The sequence below is a fragment of the Pleurodeles waltl genome, chromosome 4_1 (genome assembly GCF_031143425.1).
Source record: "Pleurodeles waltl isolate 20211129_DDA chromosome 4_1, aPleWal1.hap1.20221129, whole genome shotgun sequence".
NCBI classification, from domain to species: domain Eukaryota; kingdom Metazoa; phylum Chordata; class Amphibia; order Caudata; family Salamandridae; genus Pleurodeles; species Pleurodeles waltl.
This window is the reverse complement of record NC_090442.1, coordinates 982,167,036-982,192,861: the sequence shown is the minus strand read 5'-3', so window position 1 is coordinate 982,192,861 and position 25,826 is coordinate 982,167,036. Positions and strand designations below refer to the sequence as shown.

Genomic DNA, 25,826 nt, shown 5'->3' with positions numbered 1-25,826 from the left:
ACTTCAGTGCCCATGTATTGGTCTTACCCTTTCTTCAGCCCTCCAACAATGTGGATGTGGCCGTTCTTTTTTCCACTCCCAGACAATGTCTCTCTTGGCGACTAGGAGGGCAGTCCACAGCAAAGCCACCTTATCCTGATTGCTGTTGCGTTCTACATTGATATACAGGAGAAACATTTTGGGGTCCCTAGCTGTCATTCCAGTACCCTCTCCAACCTGGAGAGAAACACCTTCCAGAATGTGGCCAACACCTCACATCTCTACACTGTATGTAGCAAGTTTCCCTTGTGTATTGACTAGAGAAGGCATAGCCTAAACTCTGTTAACCCCCTTTTCTTTTATCTATATGTTGTGAAGTATGTACCTTGAAGATATTTTAGCTGGATAAGTCTGAAGTGAGACCAACAGCATCCTCCCATGGGGAAGCAAGTGCTTCCCCCCTGTCATCATCTATTAGAGGGCCTACATCCCCTTCTCAGACCTCCTGTTAATATACAAGTCAGTTGGTGTATTAACCCTTAGTTTTATCTGTTTATAGTCTAGCCTCAAAAAGACTGTAGTCTGGAAGCTCCGCAAGTCACCTAATGTGGGGCATAAGGGCATGTCAAAGCTTTAGATACCTGAAGATTTGACCACTTCAGGTTTGTCCCTTCCATTACAGCTCCTCAATGCCAAAACTCCATCAACCGGCCACCTAGGGAAGCCAGCATGCCACCCACAGTGGGGTCTCCCTTGTAAGCTTGTTTGTCACCTCAAAGACCTGGTTGTGCCATGCCAGATCTTCAGAACCACTTTAGTGGCTGGAGGGAGAGAAAGACATGACGTACCTCAATAATGAACTTGGAGTAGCTGCACTTCCTGCATTACCCACTTCTCAGATGGGAATGCCGGGTCCGAGTCTGAATCGTACCACCACTCATTAAGAATCCCTAGGTAAGCCAGTTTGTAATAAGAGGCAGTGTCAGCTTTGCTATGCCTCAGAAGCGTGGCCTGAAGCAGATGGAGTAACACACAAGCAAATGAGCTCCCGGCCGAACTCCGATATCCGCCAGAATCCTGTGTCCGTTCTACACTGTGGGCCCCTAGCCATGAGACCCCCCCTAGTTGAATGCGTTACAGCAGGGAGAAATGGGCATCCATTAAACCCCCTCAGACCAGAGATCTCTGTTGGGGGGGCCTGCGACTACACCCTGTGGCACAGCACCCAGGATGGTGGCACCTGACATGACAGAATCCTTCAGCTCCTGATCTTGTGCTGCGGAACAGAGTGAGATGCCCCCCCTCCTGCATAGCTGATGTCGGCCTGGTGAGCTGAAAGCCACGTCTGCCATCGGGACCCCGGACCTGTGCTTGGGCCCGATCGCAAGGATGGACATGAGGCAGTGTCCTCGACCTGGTAAGGAGTGACTGGCTGGAGGGATTGGGAGGTTGAGGACCGGACCTCAGATGGCTGCCATGTATGGCAGCAGCAGATGTATCCAGTAAGCTGCACAACAATGCGCTCTGCCCCTAATAGGTGGCTGGGGTCTATTGGAGGCCTGGGGTCTTGCACAACGGCCGCGCCACCCCACTATGCCTCTTCACCATGGGCAAATCGGCTCAGAAGAAAGAAACTGTGAAGCCCGGGACTCCATATGATTCCCGCACTGCGGGCACACATGAGGAGTCTCTACTCCCAGATGGCCGTTCTGGGCACAAACATGGGGCAACCGTAGACACCATTTTACAAGCTATCGCCGCCTCCTGAGAAGCACTAGAACTTAAAATAGGCACGGTGGTGACTGACCTAGATTTATTGAGGAACGATCACTGGTTGCTAATGGACAGAAACACATCTATGGTACGGACCCTTGAGGACATGTCCCCTATTGCAACTGTGGGAACGCATGTCTACCATGGATGCCAAGAAGAAGACGCTAGAGGCTCGTGTGGAAGATGCGGAGAAGAGGTCCAGGAGGAGCAACATACAGATTATTAGCCTGCCAGAGCAAATTGAAGGTTCAAGTGTGAATATGACGGACTTCCTGGAACATTGACTCTGCAACAGTATGATACCAGAAGGACTTTCACCATACTATGCGCTTGAAAACACACACTAAATGCCTTCTAGACCTCCTATATCGGGAGTGCCCCTGGACCAGTAATTGCTAAGCTGTTGCATTTTAAGGACTGTGATCACATCCTGGCTCAAACAAGGCTTCGAGGAGAAATGCTGGTAGACAATCACCGTGTCCCGATCTTTCCGGATTTTACGAAAGAAGTTCAGAAACAAAGGGCTTCCTTTACAGATGCTAAAAATAGACTGAGAACCATGGGAATCAGAATGCGATACTCTTCCCTGCTAGACTCAGAGTCAGGCATAACAATGATGTACTCTTTTTCACATTCCATCTGCAACTCTGGGAATCGATAGAAGCGATCCCTTGAAAGGTGGCTGGGCAACTGGGAGGCCCCCAGAAGAAGTCTATGAAATGCCTACGGAAAACTAAAAGCAGGGATGCTAGCGCAGCGCTGTCCTTCACCTAGGCTTTGCAGGAACACCGGAAAGCTGTTGGAATAGTGGCAGCTCTTAGTGTCGGGAGCATAAACCCTCCCATTGGACTATACAATGCTACCGAGAGAGACATGGAGTCGGAGTGTGCATCGGTCTTCACCTTTGAATCTGGTGAGACTCTCCCGGTGATAACTCCTTGCACTTCAGACAAAATCATTTAGACTGACACCATTCTACAGATTGCTGGGATGCCATGTAACTGGCAAGTAACTGCAGAATGGCTATGAACCCCTGAGACGATGAGAAGCTGGAGAGACCCTGCTTTCGTCTTGTTGGGTCTGGCTTCTCTTCTTATGTGTGGACTGAAATGTCATATTGAACTTGCCCATATGATGTATACTTTGAATTTAGAGGTGGTGACCTAGGAGCAGAACAGAATTGGAAACATGTTATTTTGTTGACAATATGAATGGCATGATGTGACACTGGGAGGAACCTGGCCAGGCATTTCCCTCCCACTCTGAAATTGCGCACTGCAAGAGTGCCCAAATGTTGTGGGTTTGCTTGATGATTTGGTTGGGGAGGTTTTATTTATTTCCTTTTCCTGGGATGGGGAGTTAGACTGTTCTAGGAGGTTTTGGGAGTTTAAGTTTGTTGCATCCATACACATCATTGACACAACATACACGAACCACCCACCTGGTCCCGTGAAGAGTATGGCCTAATTGGCTCACCCCCTTTAATTGCAACACCAATCCAACCCAGTGGCGTTCTCTCTAATGTATAACTTTGTCAGCTGGAATGCCAGGGGGCTTAACAATATGACAGAGCGATACAAGGTATACTCATACCTGAAAAGGAGAGGAGCGTATATAGTGCTGATCCAGGAAATGCACCTGACAGCCCCGGAACGGGATGCTATAAAGAAAAGGTGATGTGGATGAATATATACCACAAGATGTTCTGCCTTCGCTAGAGGAGTCTTGATATGGGTCCGCCCCGGAGTCCCATTTCAGGTTACTACAGAGTTGATGGACCCGAATGGCTGCTGTGTCCTGATATCAGGACGCTTAGCTGGCCGAAACCTCACAATTGTGAGAATATATGCCCCAACTACAACCAGGCCAGGCTTACTTGGGTGTTGACTATTTTATTGGAAGGTGATTATAACTGAGTCTCAGACCCTTACCTTGATATATCACGCCCCCTACGGGTGGTACCCCGATTGTGCACCCAGCAAAGGCCTACCGGGACTGGCAACATCTATAGGTTCTGACTGATTAGTGGAGGAGATTACATCCAGATATGAGACCCTGCTCTTTTTATTCTGGATTGTACGACCTGCATGTCCATCTGGACCGTCCACAGTGCGGAATATCTATGCCACACGGTGTCCGATCATAACCCTCTCTTGATATCACTGGACTGGCATAGGGTGCTCCCCCATATCCCAGACTATTTGCAGGTGGAGTCCTTAAAGGATCCAGCTTTTTGCCACTCCATCTGTGAGGCCATCTGCAAATACTTTCTGGAGAATGGCGCCTTCACCAACTCCCCGCTCACGGAATGGGAGATCTTCAAATCAGTGACTAGGGGCAGATGCATAGGTGAGACAGTCAGGCCCACCCTAGTGAAAGAAATTGAGGGAACGGAAGAAATATGACGAGTTATAGAGCTTGAAACAGCAGGCAACCCAGAATTAGCACAATCACTCTTAGAGGCCACAGCAAGGGGGTGGCAGTCTGCACAGAGAAACTACAATGCTTTGACTTCAGAGCCCATATGGCATGAGCGCATGCTGAACGCGATAAAGTGGGGACTCTTCTCGGCTGGTAAATCCCACTCCCTGTAACTCATTAATTCTGGAAATAAAAACTGCTGATGGTGAGCATCTGTACCACCAGACAGCCATTAATGCAGGATTCGCAGAGTACTACACATCCATGTATGCGCCCCTAGAGATGTTCCCTCCCCTGCTCAGTTGCAATTCATTGAAGAAATGGAACTTCCGCACTTAAGAGAGGAGGTGGCCTCAGAAATAGGTTGCCCCATTACATTACAGAAAGTCGGGGCTGCAATTAAAAGAATAGATGGAGGTAAAGTACCAGGTGCTGATGGATTTCTAGTAGAAATTAATGCAATATATCTGGAGGAGCGTGCTCTGAAACTAGTAGAACCATGTGTAGCAGCGTTGCAGGTGGGACATCTCCCCCCGCCACAAATGAGGCCATAGCAGCCCCATTATTAAAACCTGGGCACCCATCAGAGGATGTGCTTGCGTATCATTCATTATAAATGTTAATTGTGGACTACAACATTTTGAGTAGGATACTTGTTACATGATTATTGCCGTTCCTGACTAAGCTGATCCGCCCTGATCAAATAGTCTTTATTCCAGGTCAGAACCCAGCAATTAACATTAGACGACTCCTGTCTCTACTGGAGCGTCCTTTTCCAAATGTAGAGGGAGCGGCTGTCATAGCCATTGACATTGTAAAGGCCTTTAATAACCTGAGGTGGGATTACCTCTACTAGGCAATGTCTAAAAGGGGACTTGGTGAAAGATTCATCAGATGGACACCTACGTTATGCTGCACTCACAGTTCTGGTCAAGACGGGTAGAACAATTTTGGGTTCCTTCATAGTGGAGAGAGGAACCAGGCAGGGCTGCCCCCTTTCCCCACTGCTGTTCTCAGTGGCAGTGGAAACCCTGTTGCATGCGGAAAAAGCAGGTACCTTTTATAGAAGGCTGAAGGTTCAGGGAAGGCAGCATGGAAAATCATTACACCTGGATGATATGATCCTTTTTCTCTGGGATACAGAGAATGACCTAAAAGAGGCCATCACCTTCTTGGAGTGCTTCCGCTATTGGGTCTCTGCGTTAACAGGCAGAAATTCCATTCTTTCAGATATGCTGTGTTGCACCCATCCCCTCCACACCTCCCCTCCCAAAATCTACATGTCCTCGCCTGGAAGGCTTCAACAATCACAGAGTACAGGTGTATCACAATCCCTGTGATCTGTTGAAGCGAATTGTCAGAGCAGCAGTCAGAAAACTCTGAGCGAATGTAGCTTTATGGAAAACTCTCCCGCATTCCGTAGCGGACTGCATTGCAATTGCCAAAATTGTAACTTTACAGCGGCTAGTCTATTATTTCTCCACCCTGCTGGTGTATATTTCTCAATCCCTCTTCCGAGAACTGGTCTTATTACTCGACCTACTTTGGGGTAAGGGCAGGCGAAGAGTGGCTATGAGTAAACTTCAACACCCAACCAAGGAGGGGGTGCCTGGCAACTCAAGGCATGGAGGCGTATTATCTAGCCGCTCAGCTCCAGTGGTATAACCAATAGCTCAATGCAAGACTATCACTGGAAGAAGAGATGCCTCATGATATACCAACATTTGATATCCTAATTCGCATTCTCATGGCGCCCAAGGGCCCGCCCTCAGAGGAACTGTCGGACCTGCAGGTGATAAGGCGCTGCTGGCTGCGCAGCTTACAGTGCACCAAGGCCACCTTGTCTTATTCCCCGGACCTCCCCTTGAGATGCCTGGCCTTGCTACTGGAAGGGAGGGCCTTTTGTGGGCTGTCGGGATGGGCAGAACACATTACCTGAGTGGGTGACCTCTACAGGGTTTGGGAACTCCTGTCCTTCGAGAATCTTGTTGAGAAATATGGATTGCCACAAGGACAATTCCTATTACATAGGGCAGTAATTGCTATGATTAGGAGACACTGTGTGCAAGGCATAAGGGATTCCAAGACACCAGGGCTGCAAGGTGCTCTGCACTGCAAAAGGTCACACTCCTATACAGAGCACTACGTGCAGCCTGGTTGTTCCTGATATTCTTGAGAACTCTGGGCAGAAGTAGTATGGGTGCAAAGGCATACAGGAGTTTTGAACTCCACCCCAGACTAAAAGCGTCTCAAAGCGATAGCCACCTTGGAAACTCCAATGCGCAAAACTGCTGACATTGTGCGTTCTCTTTGGAGGCAAACAGGTCTAACCAAGGCTCTCCTGACTGCTGAAAGAGTCCTTGTTATGATTCCATATCTCTCAGTGGTGCATTTAGGCTACAGGGATCCATCAGGCCCCTCAGTGAGATTTCTACTGGCAAGTCCTGTGCCAGCACCAGTTGATTCACTAGGCCTCTGCCTCCCAGCAGGTGCCAGGCAATGCTTCCGCACCTCTGCTGAATGCCACAATAGTTCAAGTGGATTCAGTGCTGACCTCTGCTCCGGAGGTACTGGTCCCCAATAGGACCTAGAGGCTGGTGTCTGATCTGGGATGAGTTTGACTAGATCTCAGCAGATGTCTCGCTATGAGATTATTAATGCACTGATTATTGTCCTTATAATACGCCTTCTGGCTACATGGAGTTGTCAGGCTCATTAGATGGATTTCCACTGGCAAGCCGTTGCCCACCCCAAACTGGTACCTGTAGGCCTCCACCTGGCACCCACCAGTCGCCAGGCAACACTCCCACACCTTTGCTGAAGGCCATGCTGGTTCAGGCGATTTCACCGTTGGCCTCTGCTCCAGAGGTGCTGGTTCCTGATCACACCCTGAACCAGTGTCAGATCTCAGGTGAGTGACTAGAGGGATTTCTCCTCTAGAAAACCTAGCTTTGAGTTCTCTCTGTGCGTTTACCCCCTTGTTGCTGAATGTGTTTTTCCTTTCACTAAACAAATCATAGAGGCAACACAAACCCACAATCTCCCATGATGTTTCAACCCCCCCCACCAACCCACCCCAACACAATATGTAGTCATGCTTTGACAAGAAGTCAAACCCAGGGGAGCAAGGTGTGGAGCAAACAAACCAAAATAAAACAAACAAAGGTTGCGAGTTAATCTGCAAAGAAATAAAATGATACAGAAGCACTCTATTTTGTGTATGTGGATTACTTTTAACTTATTTTGTGGCATAGAACATTTGAATAGTGCATACCAGATATATCCTTTCTGATCCTGCCTTCAGTTCCTGGGCAGCAGTCATACTCTGCATAGCTGGATTTCTGTATGATACTCAACTGAATAAGAAAGGAAAACAAGTACATACCCCAGTTACCCAATTATATTAGAACTGCAATAAATCGAGCCTTGATAACAAGGTTGAACTTAGAACCTTACTTTGTGTTCTTCTTGAAGGTCATCTTCAATAAGTCTCAACTCAGATCAAGGACAACAAGCCTTACAACAGATCTTTGTTTAGCAGCAGAACAGTAGTTCATTTAATATGTGCACAAGGGGAGAAGACACAAAAGAAGTCAAATAAGCTTGTGTTCGATGGCATCTGTCGCTGTAGATACACATGGTATGCATGAGCTCGCCATCTGGTGTTGGGTCGGAGTGTTACAAGTTGTTTTTCTTCGAAGAAGTGTTTTCGAGTCACGGGACCGAGTGACTCCTCCTTCTGCGCTCATTGCGCATGGGCGTCGACTCCATCTTCGATTGTTTTCTTTCCGCCATCGGGTTCGGACGTGTTCCTGTCGCTCCGGGTTTCGGAACGGAAAGATAGCTGAAAACGGAAGATTTTCGACGGTATCGTTGCGATCCGGTTAGAGATAGACACATACGACGACGCGTTGAACATCGAAGCGCTTCGGTACCCTTCGGGGTAGATTTCGGCACCCCGTCGGGGCCTAGTCGGCCCGACCGCGTGGAGAACAACGCCGATGGAACGGACCCCGTTTCGATTCTGCCCCGAATGCCACAACAAATATCCTTATACGGACCTACACTCGGTCTGTAACCTGTGCCTGTCACCCGAGCACAGCGAAGAATCCTGTGAGGCCTGTCGGGCGTTCCGGTCCCGAAAAACTCTGCGCGACCGTCGAGCGAGAAGACTGCAGATGGCGTCCACGCCAAAGGAGCGTCGACAGTTCGAGACAGAAGAGGAACAGGAGGAATCCTTTTCCATCCAGGATTCAGACTCCGACGAGCTAGACTCTACAAAAACTGTGAGTAAGACGTCGAGATCAGAACTTAAAAAAAGAAAGAAGGCCCAGGGGACGCCACTGCCAACCGGCCATGGCTCCACCCAAATTCTCGGTGACCAACAATCGGCACCGAAAAAGGCCCATTCAGTGTCGAGATCGTCCGACTTCGGTCGAGACACCGGCACGCAGCCTCCTCGGGCCCGAGAGAGTGCTAAACAGAAGCATCGACACCGAGAGTTCGGTGTCGACACGGATCGACGCCGAGACAGTAGCGCCGAAGACCATAGAGGCCAAGAATTTTCGGCACAGAAAAAGAGGAAGGTTACCTCGGAGCCGAAAAAACAATCAACAGGGTTTTCGGAGCCGAAAAAAGCGACATCAGACCCTGTTTCAGGCTCCTATACTGAAGAGCATTCTATGTCTTCACAAATGAAGAAACATAGATTTGAACAAGAACTGCAATCCACTGACGTGGATCACACGCAAAAGCGTATCTTTATTCAGCAGGGGACTGGGAAGATCAGTACCCTTCCACCTGTCAAACGAAAGAGAACGCTTCAGTTTACTCCTCAGCAACAAACAGCACAAAAGGTAACATCTCCTCCCTCGCCTCCACCTGTAACTCCGGCTTCGCCAACTTACACCCCGTCACATTCGCCAGCTCACACCGCCATGAGCCACGATGACCAAGATCAGGATGCGTGGGACTTGTACGACGCACCAGTGTCTGATAACAGCCCAGACACATACCCAACTAGGCCATCACCACCGGAAGACAGCACAGCCTACTCACAAGTGGTGGCTAGAGCAGCACTATTCCATGATGTGGAACTACACTCGGAACAAGTAGAGGATGATTTTTTATTTAACACCCTCTCTTCAACCCACAGCTCCTACCAAAGCCTGCCGATGCTCCCAGGCATGCTACGCCATGCAAAGGACATTTTCAAGGAGCCAGTTAAAAGTAGGGCAGTGACGCCTAGGGTGGACAAAAAGTATAAGGCGCCTCCTACGGACCCTGTATTCATCACCTCTCAGCTGCCACCAGATTCTGTGGTGGTAGGGGCTGCCAGAAAACGGGCAAATTCACACACTTCTGGGGATGCACCTCCCCCAGATAAAGAAAGCAGGAAGTTCGATGCAGCCGGGAAGAGGGTTGCTGTCCAAGCAGCAAACCAGTGGCGCATCGCAAATTCACAAGCGCTGCTAGCGCGATACGACAGAGCCCACTGGGATGAGATGCAGCATCTCATTGAACATCTCCCAAAAGATCTGCAAAAAAGAGCAAAACAGGTTGTTGAGGAGGGTCAAAACATTTCAAACAATCAAATACGCTCCTCCATGGATGCAGCAGACACGGCCGCAAGGACCATTAATACGTCGGTTACCATCCGTAGGCACGCATGGCTCAGAACGTCTGGATTCAAGCCAGAAATTCAGCAGGCAGTGCTTAACATGCCAGTAAACGAAAAACTTCTGTTCGGTCCGGAGGTCGACACAGCCATAGAAAAGCTCAAGAAGGACACTGACACTGCCAAGGCCATGGGCGCACTCTACTCCCCGCAGAGCAGAGGATCTTATAACACCTTCCGCAAAACACCTTTTAGAGGAGGGTTTCGGGGTCAGGCCACACAAGCTAGCACCTCACAGTCCGCACCGCCCACCTACCAGGGACAGTACAGGGGAGGTTTTAGGGGCCAGTATAGAGGGGGGCAATTCCCTAGGAATAGAGGAAGATTTCAAAGCCCCAAAACCACTACCAACAAGCAGTGATTCACACGTCACTCACCCCTCCCACACAACACCAGTGGGGGGGAGGATACGTCAATATTACGAAGCATGGGACAAAATAACTACAGACACATGGGTCCTAGCAATTATCCAACATGGTTATTGCATAGAATTCCTGCAATTCCCTCCAGACATACCACCAAAATCACAAAATTTATCAAAATACCATTCACAGCTTCTAGAGATAGAAGTTCAAGCACTACTGCAAAAAAATGCAATAGAATTAGTACCAAGCACACAAATAAACACAGGAGTTTATTCACTGTACTTCTTGATACCAAAAAAGGACGAAACACTGAGACCAATTCTAGACCTCAGAGTAGTAAACACATTCATCAAATCAGACCACTTTCACATGGTCACACTACAAGAAGTGTTACCATTGCTCAAAAAACACAACTACATGACAACCCTAGACCTCAAAGACGCATATTTCCATATACCAATACATCAATCACACAGGAAATATCTAAGGTTTGTATTCAAAGGAATACATTACCAATTCAAAGTATTGCCATTTGGTTTAACAACCGCTCCAAGAGTATTCACAAAATGCCTAGCAGTAGTCGCTGCACACATCAGAAGGCAGCAAATACATGTGTTCCCGTATCTAGACGACTGGCTAATCAAAACCAGTTCGCTCACACAATGCTCAAACCACACAAATCAAGTCATACAAACCCTCTACAAACTAGGGTTCACCGTCAACTTTGCAAAATCAAACATTCTGCCAAGCAAAGTACAGCAATATCTAGGAGCCATAATACACGACAAAAGGAGTAGCAACGCCAACTCCACAAAGGATCCACAATTTCAACAGAGTCATTCAACACATGTCTCCAAACCAAACAATACAAGCAAGAACAATACTACAGCTCCTAGGCATGATGTCCTCATGCATAGCCATTGTCCCAAACGCAAGACTGCACATGAGGCCCTTACAACAGTGCCTAGCCTCACAGTGGTCTCAAGCACAGGGTCACCTTCTAGATCTGGTGTTGCTAGACCGCCAAACTTACCTCTCGCTTCTATGGTGGAACAGTATAAATTTAAACATAGGGCGGCCTTTCCAAGACCCAGTGCCACAGTACGTAATAACAACAGATGCTTCCATGACAGGGTGGGGAGCACATCTCAATCAACACAACATAAGAGGACAATGGAACATGCATCAAACAAAACTGCATATAAATCATCTAGAATTATTAGCAGTTTTTCAAGCACTAAAAGCTTTCCAACCAATCATAACCCACAAATACATCCTTGTCAAAACAGACAACATGACAACGATGTATTATCTAAACAAACAAGGAGGAACACATTCAACGCAGTTAAGCTTGTTAGCTCAAAAAATATGGAAGTGGGCAATCCACCATCAAATTGGTCTAATAGCACAGTTTATTCCGGGGATCCAGAATCAGCTGGCAGACAATCTCTCTCGAGATCACCAGCAAGTCCACGAATGGGAAATCCACCCACAGATTCTGAACACCTACTTCACACTCTGGGGAACACCACAAATAGACTTATTTGCAACAAAAGAGAACGCAAAATGCCAAAGCTTCGCGTCCAGATACCCACACAAGCAATCCCAAGGCAATGCCCTATGGATGAGCTGGTCAGGAATATTTGCTTACGCTTTTCCTCCTCTCCCTCTCCTTCCTTACCTAGAAAACAAATTGAGTCAAAACAAACTCAAACTCATTTTAATAGCACCAACTTGGGCAAGACAACCCTGGTACACAACACTGCTAGATCTGTCTGTAGTACCACACATCAAACTGCCCAACAAACCAGATCTGTTAACGCAACACAACCAACAGATCAGACACCCGGACCCAGCATCGCTGAATCTAGCAATCTGGCTCCTGAAATCCTAGAATTCGGACACTTACAACTTAGCCAAGAGTGTATGGAAGTCATAAAGCAGGCCAGAAGGCCATCCACTAGACACTGCTACGCAAGTAAGTGGAAAAGATTTGTTTGGTACTGCCATCATAATCAGATACAACCACTAGACGCAACTCCAAAACATATAGTAAATTACTTGCTCCATTTACAAAAAGCAAAGCTAGCCTTCTCTTCTATTAAAATACACCTTGCAGCAATATCTGCATACCTGCAAACTACCTATTCAACTTCCTTGTATAAGATACCAGTTATCAAAGCATTCATAGAAGGGCTTAAAAGAATTATACCACCAAGAACACCACCTGTTCCTTCATGGAACCTAAACGTGGTTCTAACAAGACTCATGGGCCCACCTTTCGAACCCATGCACTCTTGCGGAATACAATTCCTAACCTGGAAAGTTGCCTTTCTCATCGCCATTACATCTCTAAGAAGAGTAAGTGAAATTCAAGCGTTCACAACACAAGAGCCTTTTATACAAATACATAGAAATAAGGTCGTCCTACGACCTAATCCAAAATTTTTACCAAAAGTTATTTCACCATTCCATCTAAATCAAACGGTAGAACTACCAGTTTTTTTCCCACAGCCAGATTCTGTGGCTGAAAGAGCACTACATACATTAGATGTCAAAAGAGCATTAATGTACTACATTGACAGAACAAAAAACATCAGAAAAACTAAACAGCTATTTATTGCATTCCAAAAACCTCATGCAGGTAACCCAATATCAAAACAAGGTATAGCCAGATGGATAGTTAAATGCATCCAAATCTGCTACCTTAAAGCAAAAAGACAACTGCCCATTACTCCCAGGGCACATTCAACAAGGAAAAAAGGTGCTTCAATGGCCTTTTTAGGAAACATCCCAATGCAGGAAATATGTAAGGCAGCCACTTGGTCTACGCCTCACACATTCACCAAACACTACTGTATAGATGTGCTATCCGCACAACAAGCTACAGTAGGTCAAGCTGTATTAAGAACTCTATTTCAAACAACTTCTACTCCTACAGGCTAAACCACCGCTTATGGGGAACTAACTGCTTACTAGTCTATGCATACCATGTGTATCTACAGCGACAGATGCCATCGAACTGAAAATGTCACTTACCCAGTGTACATCTGTTCGTGGCATCAGTCGCTGAGATTCACATGGACCCACCCACCTCCCCGGAAGCCTGTAGCAGTTCAGAAGTTACCTTCAATTTTGTACATTTGTATATATATTATTTAATCCTTTAATAGGTACATACTTACATTTTTCATTGCGCGGGCACTATTACTATAGTACAACTCCTACCTCACCCTCTGCGGGGAAAACAATCGAAGATGGAGTCGACGCCCATGCGCAATGAGCACAGAAGGAGGAGTCACTCGGTCCCGTGACTCGAAAACACTTCTTCGAAGAAAAACAACTTGTAACACTCCGACCCAACACCAGATGGCGAGCTCATGCATACCATGTGAATCTCAGCGACTGATACCACGAACAGATGTACACTGGGTAAGTGACATTTTCATTTCTCTACATGATATACGTGAAGTATCCTTCATAGACTGGCAACTTCTACATATTGTCCCTAATCAAAATGATAAATGAGTAATTAATGGGATGATTAATGTAGGGATGCAGGTAAATAAATTCCTAAAAATAATAAGAGACTCACAATATGTATGAAAAGTCCTTATAGTCTCTTAAATGCAAACCTTCCATAATCTATACAATTTTACCCTCAACTCTTCATTTATGTATGCACACCAACAATGCTTCTTTTCTGTTCACAAATGAGAATTGAGCACGTTTTACATCACTAGATTTCCATAAATGGTCAGAGTTCACTAAATATCTTTACTTCTCGAGATGTATACCACTGTGCCATTCATGCTATTCTGCCCAGCAGACCAGATACTCAGAACTGACACCTCTTCCAAGTATCTCAAAGAAAAACATTGTAAACTAAAGCAGCTTGGTTTATTTAGTTAGTTGTTCTTAGATGTTTGCCTAGATTTCCAAGTCTCACAAGTCTCACCCAGTAGCTGCATAATGCTTAAGAGTGTCAAACTCCTTTGGCCTTGCGCAAGGGTTGAGATGGGTTTTATTGCTGAATTACTCCCCCTCAACCTTGCCCATGGGGGTCAAGCAGTGTTGTTTTAGCCTCCGAGTTTAGATGGATGCTGAGAGATGCATTTTTCTCCCCTGTTCCTGCGTAGGTCTGGGGAGGATTGTGTTAGTCCTTGTCAAGCCACCCTTGCACCCTACTGTACTGCCCCACTCAAACTTCTCTTGCACAAGGGCTTGTGGAGTTGTTTTAACCTCTGCCTCCCTAATAGGGAGGCACCCCCCCATCTCTGTCACCCTCCCTCTCCCCCACCCACCTCCCACCCCTTCTCTGAGGCACAAGGCCCCTCCAGCTCTTGTCCAATCTCTATGGAAGAGTTTTCTCACTAAGAATCCACCTTCATTTGTGCCTTAGAGAGATTAATTGAACTAATGCTTTTCACTTTTAGGTTTGCATTTGGATTTGTTTTTTGTGCTCTGTGACTTTCTTGAGCTATATTTCACTTTCGATGATTATGACTTCCACCTTTCCTTCTGTTCAAGGTGTGCACAGATGTCTTGAATGATTAGCCTAGATCTCAAAATGCTTCCTTACATATTACTGGCTATAACCTTTTGACTTCTGTGGACCCGCACTTTATCATTTATCATTATGGAACCTGGGGATCCCCACTGAATCATTATAGGAATCCTGGGACCCCTCCACTGAGTCATTACTGGAAGCCGGGGACCCTGACCTAAACATTGTAGATGATATGAACCACAAAACAATACGCAAAAAATACAGAAAAAAAGTATTCCATCAAACAGATACACAAATGATAACACGTTTAATTCAATTACAAAATAATATAAATTAAAAAAATAATTTTAATAGGAAGGTTGGAGCTTTTCTAAATTCAATTGAAGTCTCACATTATCCATACTTTTTTACTGTTAGCTGCACCTGCACTGCTCTCACAAAACATTCTGAAGATACTAGTTTAATTTTTAGGCTCCAGTTTCAAATTCCTTGACATTTACCGTTTGTTTTAAGATTTTCAGTTGTACATTAAGCCACTTTATTTATATACAAATTATTAATCTGTTAATATTATTTAATTTTCTAAGCAGTCATGGATCCCCTGAAGAGGCTTTGTGGACCTCCAAGGGTCCCTGGATCACAGGTTGGAAACCCCTGACTTGGGGGGTGACATTGATTTGTGAGCTTTCATTCTTGGGAATCTGCATCACTGCTGTGTTTTCACCAACATTTCTGTTCTTATTGTTCCTTTCCGCATTGCAATGGGGGCATCTTTAGACTATTATGTCCCTCTTGTCCCTTTTCCTATTTATTAATTCAACTGCAGTCACCTGGGAGTCCTCTCTGGTGATATCGCTGGAGCTTCTACTTGTACGTCTTTTAGATCTTCTGAAAGTTGGCTGTCACCCTGCACCATTGAGTTTCTTGAGAGGGCTTCCACTTTCCTTGTGTGTCCCCTGTTAGTCATGTGATGACACTGTACTAAGGGTGATTGAGAAGCTTTACGGCGCTGCCATTCGATGGAATCCTTTAGGAAGCCACCTGAATAAGAGGCACAGTTCAACACTATCTTGTAAGCCAAATCCCCACCCCTTTTCCTTGAAGGATTAAATGTTGTAGTATTGCTGGACTTTCCAATCTCTTATTATTCTGATGGAAGTTGGAAAAGGGAAGACTGGACGGAGTGAACTGGACACAATAGGAGGTGGCCTTTTGTATTAATATGTAAAGATGCTTGCAAATGTTCCAAAGAGTTATATGTATATATTGTGATGGATGTATGCATTCTTCATCTTATTTGCATTGTTAATTTGCATTACAGTGAACTAAAAAAATAAGAATGGTACACATGCCTTTCCCATATACCAATTGCATAAGACTGATATGTGGAAGACACAGTAATAAAGCTTGCTTTTCCCAAATTACATGATTATTAATACAATAGTGATTAATTTATAGCAGAGTCTGAATTTCATGATGAGGTACTAATAATACTACTTGAGATCTGAGGGGTCATGGATATTAATTGTCCCACGCAGACAGAAAATAGAAAGGAGAAACACTGAGCCATGTTGGCGACTAATTCTTTCAGAATTGTAAATGGAAGATCTGATACACCAGCAAGATATACGTTCCACAGAATTGATCAAACAAATCAGATAGATTTTTGTTTTGTCAGTGTTGAGTCTTGGCCCAGGGTCAATGATTTAAAATGGTTATATGCATTTTGGATAGAACACGAAAGATAAAATTGTTCTGATGAGAAATATTCTCATCAAACCATTCTTGACAAATTTTTCTTTATGAATTATTTTTCACCAGACTGACAAAACCACCCTGATGAAAGCCATTAATGTAGGAATATTTGTTTTTTCAGGTTAGTCTTAGTTTTAAGTCTTTTAGTGGGTATTCCCCCCACCATCCTACAACCTCTGTTAATTGTTATTATTTTAAGGTAAGAAGTTTTGCCCTTGCCCTTTCGCCGATTCACCATCCCACCTGTCTTCAGTACCCCAAGAGCTACTCGTCCCCTCATACTTCATACCTGCCTTTCTTTTTTATCTAATCCCTCTTAACAAACTCCCTCACTCCTTCTACGCCTCCCCCTGTTTCCTACACTGACCCTGTTTGACCTTTTTACCCTAGCTTTCCAAGAAAAAAATGGTATCTTTGTGGAAAAGGTATTTTGTCTTTTCTACATTTCTCTAAAATGAAGTTTGGTCAGTCAGATTTTGTTAGGCTGACGTTCTTCATTGTGGATGTTTGTCAGAATGAGATAAATAGATGTACATCCAGAAATTGACCGTGTCCACTGATCTTCTATCTCCAGCTCAAACGATTATAGTGGAAAAATAAAAATGAATATGACGACATTCTACCAGGGGGATAGGGTTATGGAATTGAAAAATAATAGGTGATGGGGTTAAGTCCTCCTGTCAGCACAGACTGTTTAATTCTCTCAGTTATACACTTCACTTTACCTGAACCAGAAAACCTATTAAATTTCTAGCTGTGGAGACTGCTCTTTATTGTATGACATTTTAGTATTGAACATCCAGGCTGCAGTTACAGACCTGTGTAAAAGATCTTGCCAAAGTAAAGCCTAACTCATTATATCACTCTTATTGCAAAGCTGAACATAATTCAGCTGCAGGACTGTGACAAAGATTTTTAAAAAAGCAACTACAAGGCTATGCTAAGGAGTAAGAAATGACAATGAAAATGCATTAGTTTGTGAAATTAATAAGCAGACAAAAACCTTAAAACAATTGGGGAGCTTTTTGCTAATTTGTGCAGTGACCTCCTACCAACATTTGAAAGTACCATACTGGACAATGAAACGATGCGCCACTCTGTGCACTTAATATCAGTAGGAATGGTGCTGCTGCAGCGTCCTATAAGAATGGAAGTACTGTAGATACAATCACCCCGATTCTGCCATGTAGCCTACAAGAAGTAGAAAATGTTTAAAGTTTACAAAAGTGAGATAAAACTGACTCTGTACAAGTGGCTGTTTTTCTGGAAGATCTTGTGTTAAGAGAAAAGCATTGACTGTACTAATGAATGCCTTCTTCAAATATTGGATTGGTGCATAAAGCATCCTCAGAGATTGTCAGTCTCACTTGCATAATGGAATGGGTGCCAATTACCTATGCTTTATGCATTTTACTGTGCTGACGAATTGTGTAATTTTTAAGAAAATAGCAGGCAACATTGAAGTCTGTCAATGCGACAACACTTTGATTACAATGACAAAAGAAGGGATTTTCTTGGGATTAGTTCACATTTGTCAATTGATGGATACAAAAAAACAATGCATGTTTTAGGAACAGTGCGAGTAGCAGTAAGACTTAATCTAAACCACTATAGGCCGGTTTAGACAGGGATGTGTGACAGACCTCTAACTTAATAGGTCAGTTCTTGAATGGTTTAAAGCGTATTTGACTTGACTCTAGATTATCCAAAGCTGAATAAATTACTTTAGGGGATATTTGCATCTTCCTCACTGAAAGAACCAGCTGTAATGAAGCCAAAACCAATGTTATCATTGTTTGAGCTTAGCTTAAGGTTTGCAAGTCTTTGAAGTCGAAGCCACAAATTGAAAAATTAACCAGTGTTCTAAATCAGGTGACAGGGAAATTAGAAGGTTAAAAATAGAAAGTAGATACTGTTGTGCCTCTGTGAGAGTGGTAACTACACTGCCAAGGTTATATAATCAGCACTTTGTGAGTGTGGACTTGATGGGAGGAAGGCACAGTAATAACGAGAGAATGGAGGTGGTTGAAAATCACTTCTAAAAAATTTATTTTGCTCCTAGGCCCAGTGCAAGTGTGTGTGTGTGTGTATGTGTATATATATATATATATATATATATATATATATATTATATATGTTTGGTGGCATGTGTAGCTGCAGATACACTTGCTGTGCATTATCCTGCCATCTAGTGTTGGGCTCGGAGTGTTACAAGTTGTTTTTCTTCTAAGAAGTCTTTTCGAGTCACAGGACTGAGTGACTCCTCCCTTTTGGCTCTATTGCGCATTGGCGTCGACTCCATCTTAGATTGTTTTCTTTCCGCCATCGGGTTTGGACGTGTTCCTCTTCACTCCGTATTTCGAATCGGGAAAGTTAGCGAAAGTTTCGAAAAATTTGACGGTATTGTTATCGCTCGGTACCGGGTTAGTGTTAGTGTATCGGCACAGACATCAAGACCGCTTCGGCGGCCCTTTGGGGCTTCCACTCTTCACCGAGGCCTGGTTGGCCCGACCGCACTCGTCGTCCCAGACTAATGGACCGGACCCCCTTCCGCTTCTGTCCTAAGTGCCACGCAAAGTATCCTTATACACACCAACATCGGTCTGTAACCTGTGTTTGTCACCCGAACACAGAGAGGATACCTGTGAAGCTTGCAGAGCATTTTGATCGAAAAAGACCTTGAGGGATCGACGCGCAAGAACACTGCAAATGGCGTTGAAACCGAAAGAACAGCTCGACGTCCAAGAGGAGGAAAGTATCTCCATCCAAGAGACGGACTCGGATGAATCCGAAGGTGAACGGCCCTCGACGGTGCAACAAACCGTGAGTAAACCTGCCCCGTCCCAAAGTCAGGTTCATATAAAAACACTTAAGGCCATGGGGATGCCACCGACAGCAGGCCATGGCTCAACCCACCGAAAGGAAGGTGACCAAACATCGGCACTGAAAAAGGCCAAAGAGTTGCCGAAGACTTCCGACTCCGGTCGAGAAACCGACACCGAACGATCTCGACACTAAGTGATCGAATCGACTAAACCTCGAAAAATCTCCTCGGAACCGAAAAAGACTTTTATTGCAGAAACCTCGGTACCGAAAAAGCGGCTTCGGAGCCGAAAAGAATCTCTTATACAGAAGAGCAAGGACTTTCCAGCCAACTCAAAGAAAGACATCGATTCGAGCAAGAGTTAGGTGTTGAAGAACCTGACCATACACAAAGATTACATATACAAAAAGAGACGAACTTTGCCTCCACTCAAATCAAAAAGGAAGCTTGCATTTCAGGAGACAGAAATGCAACCTAAAGCATAAGTGGTTAGAGACAAATCTCCAACACCAGTGGTCTCACCACAACCGTCCCCACCGCACTCACCACAACTGTCACCAGTGGGAACACCTATAATGCAGTCACTCACACATACTGGGATGACATAGGATGATGCTGATGCATGGGACTTATATGATGCGCCAGTATCGGATAACAGTCCAGATTGTTATCCAACAAAGCCGTCACCACCAGAAGACAGTACTGAATATACGCAGGTACTACCCAGGGCAGCTATGTTCCACTACGTAGCAATGCACACAGAGCCAGGGGAGGATGACTTCCTTTTTAACACTCTGGCATCCACCCATGCTTCCTATCAGAGTCTGCCGATGCTCTCAGGCATGCTCAAGCACACGCAACAGGAGCCTGTAAAAGGAAGAGCTATCACGCCTAGAGTTGAAAAAAAGTGCAAATCCCCCCCCCCCCCAACAAATCCTGTGTTCATAACACAGCAGCTCACACCGGACTCTGTGGTTGTAGGGGCGGCAAGGAAAAGAGCAAACTCTCAATCTTCAGGAGATGCTCCACCACCTGACAAAGAAAGTAGAAAATTCGACACTGCAGGCAAGCGAGTAGCATCACAGGCAGCCAATCAATTGCGAATTCACAAGCCCTACTTGCACGCTACGACAGGGCACACTGGGACGAGATGCAAGACATCATACAGCACTTGCCCACGGAACATCAAAAACGTACCCAGCAAGTAGTGGAGGAAGAACAGGCCATATCTAACAACCAGATAAGGTCCGCACTAGACTCGGCAGACACTGCAGCACAGTCTGTCAACACGGCTGTAACCATTCGCAGACATGCATGGCTGAGAAGTTCTGGATTCAAGCTGGAGATTCAACAAGCGGTGTTAAATATGCCGTTTAATCAACAACAGTTGTTTGGGCCGGAAGTCGATACAGCCATTGAAAAAATGAAAAAAGACAGGGACACGGCCAAAGCCATGGGCGCGCTCTATTCCCCACAATTCAGAGGCATCTTTAGCAAACCACAATTCAGAGGAGGGTTTCGGCAACAAACACCTGAGCCTTCCACCTCTCAAACCAGACCCACCTATCAATCACAATACCAAAGGGGAGGGTTTTGTGGTTCCTATAGAGCAGTGGTTCCCAATCTGTGCGCCGCGGCTCGCTGGTGCGCCATCAAAACTAGCCAGGGGCGCCGCACACAGTTTGGGAACCACTGAGCTATTTATAGCCCTTGGGCCAGTTCGTACAAAATAAAACTACTCAGTTGTAGCAGCTCTTTTTTAATTTTGTCCTTGAGCGCCCTCTGGTGGTTAAACACAACTAAAGGGATTCTACATTTCACAATATTTAAACAGTTATGTTATAACTACATAAAAATGAGACCTGCCCATTTTACTAGGGTTACCGTCAACCAATATTTTCCCCTTACTAAAAAACCCTATGCATGCTGTAATTAAACTACTGTTACATTTTTATTTTTTACAGTTATATATAGAATTACAATACCTTCATTGGCGTCATCCCAATTCTTTTCAGGGAGAAAAATGGATGTACTCCCTAGGCCAGGCTTACATCCCCCACCCGCCAACAAAAAGTAACATAATGGGGAGCCGCAGCCAGTGGCCAATAGATCAAGGGAGCCGTGGGTCGAAAATGTTTGGGAACCACTGCTATAGAGGACAATTCCCAAAAGGAAAGGGAAAATTCCAACCAACCAAACCAAGCAGTGACTTCAATGTCACAACACCCCAACACTTGTCACCAGTGGGGGGGGCTAACCACATACTACCAAAACTGGACACACATTACCACAGACGCATGGGTCCTATCAATTATCCTACATGGTTATTGCATAGAATTCACAACATTCCCTCCAGATGTGCCACCCAAAACACACAGACTGTGGCAACAACACTTAGACCTATTACAAATAGAGGTCCAAGCACTGCTACAAAAACAAGCAATAGAGCTCGTACCCAATCATCAAAAAGGGACAGGCGTCTACTCACTATATTTCTTGATTCCAAAAAAGGACAAAACGTTAAGACCTATCTTAGATCTCAGAACACTGAATCTCTTCATCAAATCAGACCATTTCCACATGGTAACACTTCAAGACGTAGTTCCCTTTTTAAAACAAGAGGAATACATGACAACATTGGATCTCAAGGATGTGTATTTCCACATACCTATCCATCCTTCTCACAGAAAATACTTAAGGTTTGTAATGCACGGCATGCACTATCAATTCAAAGTACTACCGTTCGGAATAACAACAGCCCCCAGGGTATTCACAAAATGCCTAGCAGTAGTAGCCGCTCACATACGGAGACAGCACATATTTCCATATTTAGACGACTGGCTGATAAAAACCAACACTCAACAACAGTGTCTTCTCCACACACAATACGTCATGGAAACTCTACACAAACTGGGGTTCTCTATAAATTACAAAAAGTCACATCTGCAACCAGCCCAAATACAACAATACTTGGGCGCAACACTCAACACACAAAGGGCAATTGCCATTCCAAGTCCACAAAGAGTCCAATCGTTCCAAAATGTAAGTTCAAGCATACAACCAAACCAACATTACTCTGTAAAGTTTGTAATGAAACTACTAGGCATGATGTCCTCATGCATAGCCATTGTCCCAAATGCAAGATTACACATGCAGCCCTTAGAACAGTGCCTAGCAAAACAATGGACACAAGCACAGGGTCAACTTCAAGATCTAGTGTTGATAGACACATTCCTCGTTTCAGTGGTGGAACACTATAAATTTAAACAAAGGGTGGCCATTCCAAGACCCAGTGCCTCAAGATATTATCACAACAGATGCTTCCATGGTTGGGTGGGGAGCACACCTCAACAATCACAGCATACAGGGTCAATGGGACAATCAACAAAAACAACTTCACATAAATCACTTGGAACTGCTAGCGTTTTTTCTAGCACTAAAAGCGTTTCAGCCACTAGTAGCCCACAAACACATTCTTGTCAAGACAGACAACAATGTACTATCTCAACAAACAAGGGGGGACACACTCGTCACAACGGTGTCTCTTAGCATAAAAGATTTGGCATTGGGCAATTCACAACCACATTCGCCTAATAGCACAATACATACCTGGCATTCAAAATCAGTTAGCCGACAATCTCACTCGAGATCACCAGCAAACTTACGAATGGGAAATACATCCCCAGATCCTACAGAATCACTTCCACAGCTGGGGAACACCAAACATAGACCTATTCGCAACAAAAGAAAACGCAAAATGCCAAAACTTCGCATCCAGGTAACCACACCCTCAGTCCAAGGGCAATGCTCAATCGATCAACTGGTCAGGGATATTTGCTTACGCTTTTCCCCCTCTCCCACTCATTCCTTATCTGGTCAACAAACTAAGTCAAAACAAACTCAAACTAATACTCATAGCACCAACCTGGGCTCACCAACCGTGGTACACAACACTGTTGGACTTATCAGGAGTACCTCACATCAAACTACCAAACAGGCCAGATCTGTTAACACAACACAAACAACAGATCAGACACCCGAATCCAGCATCGCTCAATCTAGCAATCTGGCTCCTGAAGTCTTAGAATTCGGACATTTAAATCTTGCACGAGAGTGAATGGAGGTCATAAAAAAAGCGAGAAAACCTACAACAAGACATTGTTAAGCAAACAAATGGAAAATATTTGTTTGCTACTGCCACACTAATCAAATTCAACCACTACATGCCTCCACAAAAGACATTGTTAACTATCTATTACACTTACAAAAGTCTAATCTAGCATTCTCTTCCATTAAAATCCATCTCACTGCAATATCTGCCTATCTGCAGATTACACATACAACATCACTTTTTAGAATCCCAGTCATTAAAGCATTTATGGAGGTACTAAAAAGAATCATACCCCCAAGGACACCACCAGTACCTTCGTGGAACCTTAATATTGTATTAACACGACTAATGGGCCCACCATTCGAACCCATGCATTCTTGTCAAATCCAATATCTGACTTGGGAAGTAGCCTTTCTAATAGCCATCACATCACTTAGAAGAGTGAGTGAAATACAAGCATTTACTATTCAAGAACCCTTTATACAAATACATAAACATAAAGTGGTTCGCCGTACAAATCCAAAATTATTACCAAAGGTCATATCACCATTCCATCTAAACCAAACTGTGGAATTCCCAGTCTTCTTCCCACAACCAGACTCAGTAGCTGAAAGAGCTTTACATACATTAGGCATCAAAGGAGCACTAATGTATTACATTGACAGAACGAAACAATTTCGCAAAACAAAACAATTGTTTGTAGCGTTCCAAAAACCTCATGCAGGTAACCCTATATCCAAACAAGGCATTGCCAGATGGATAGTTAAATGTATTCAAACTTGCTACATTAAAGCAAAAAGAGTATTACCTATTACACCAAGAGCACATTCCACTAGAAAGAAAGGAGCCACAATGGCTTTTCTTGGGAATATACCAATGACAGAAATTTGTAAGGCAGCACCTGGTCTACGCCTCATACATTTACTAAGCATTACTGTGTAGATGTGTTAGCAACACAACAAGCCACAGTAGGACAGGCTGTATTAAGAACATTATTTCAGACAACTTCAACTCCTACAGGCTAAACCACCGCTTTTTGGGGGGATTACTGCTTAGTAGTCTATGCACAGCATGTGTATCTGCAGCTACACATGTCACCGAACGGAAAATGTCACTTACCCAGTGTACATCTGTTCGTGGCATGAGACGCTGCAGATTCACATGCGCCCTCCCACCTCCCCGGTAGCCTGTAGCCGTTTTATAGTTGCATGAAAATTGTAAATATGTAAATAAATAAATATTGTTTTAATACACATTAGGTACATACATTACTACTCCATTGCATGGGCACCTCTAGTATACTCACAACTCCTACCTCACCCTCTGCGGGGAAAACAATCTAAGATGGAGTCGACGCCCATGCGCAATGGAACTGAAAGGGAGGAGTCACTTGGTCACATGACTCAAAAAGACTTCTTCGAAGAAAAACAACTTGTAACACTCCGAGCCCAACACTAGATGGCAGGATAACGCACAGCATGTGAATCTGCAGCGTCTCATGCCACAAACAGATGTACACTGGGTAAGTGACATTATATATATATATATATATATATATATATATTTACATTGATGGACTTCTTAAAGTGACTGAAACATCGAATTGTCCCTGGGTAGAACACACATAGTACACCTTACTCCCTCTTGGGTTCCAAAAATATTGGCTAGATTCTATGAAAAAAAACAATAAAGTGAAAAAAGGGTACTGGGAATTCAAACTAGAATGTACCATAAGTGCGCTACTTAAAGGGCCAAGGCTTTATAAACATTTGAGGGCCAAGGCTAACAGTGGTATTGAAATATATCTATATTGTTTGTTGTACATAGCATTTTGCCCATGTATGCTGCAGCTGAAATTTCTTCCTTGTTTGGAGTGCAAGTGGAGGTTCTGATAAAAACAAGCAATTGTATCTGTAATGTGTGAGCTGAAGGTCTTCCCATCTTACATTATAACGATATTGAAAACCACCAAGGAGGTCATATACAGAGAGCAGATAGCGGCGTTTTATGCTAATAAAAGAGAATAGCATGTTCTCAAACATGAAGTATAAATAAAATTTCTAGAGCAAAATTAAACACACTGAAAAGCCGATAGATATGTGTTGAAAAAAGTGTTAGAATCAGTTTAGTGCAAGTCATTTTTTTAAAAGGTGTAACTCTGAAATTGTAGAAACATGCAGATATTCTTTCTTTTCTATAAGTATCTAAGCTTGTTGCCATAAATATTTTGTTTCTGCTTATTACATCCCATCTAGAAAAAAAGGCATAATACAGTAAAGCCAAGTTTTAATAGTGTTCAGTTTCATGTAATTTACTTGTTACCCATTGATTATGTTATGTATGGCCTCCAACATCCTAACCTCTGATTCAGCTGCTACTCAGGGTAGAGGAGTAATGGGGGATCCATACAT

General features: G+C 44.3%; 1 protein-coding gene across 12 annotated transcripts in view; it reads left to right on the top strand.

Annotated features, from left to right (window-relative positions):
* The window catches only part of KIF21A (kinesin family member 21A), a 725,937-nt gene that overhangs the window by 474,492 nt on the left and 225,619 nt on the right, over positions 1-25,826 (top strand). The gene's annotated exons all lie outside the window — the stretch shown is intronic.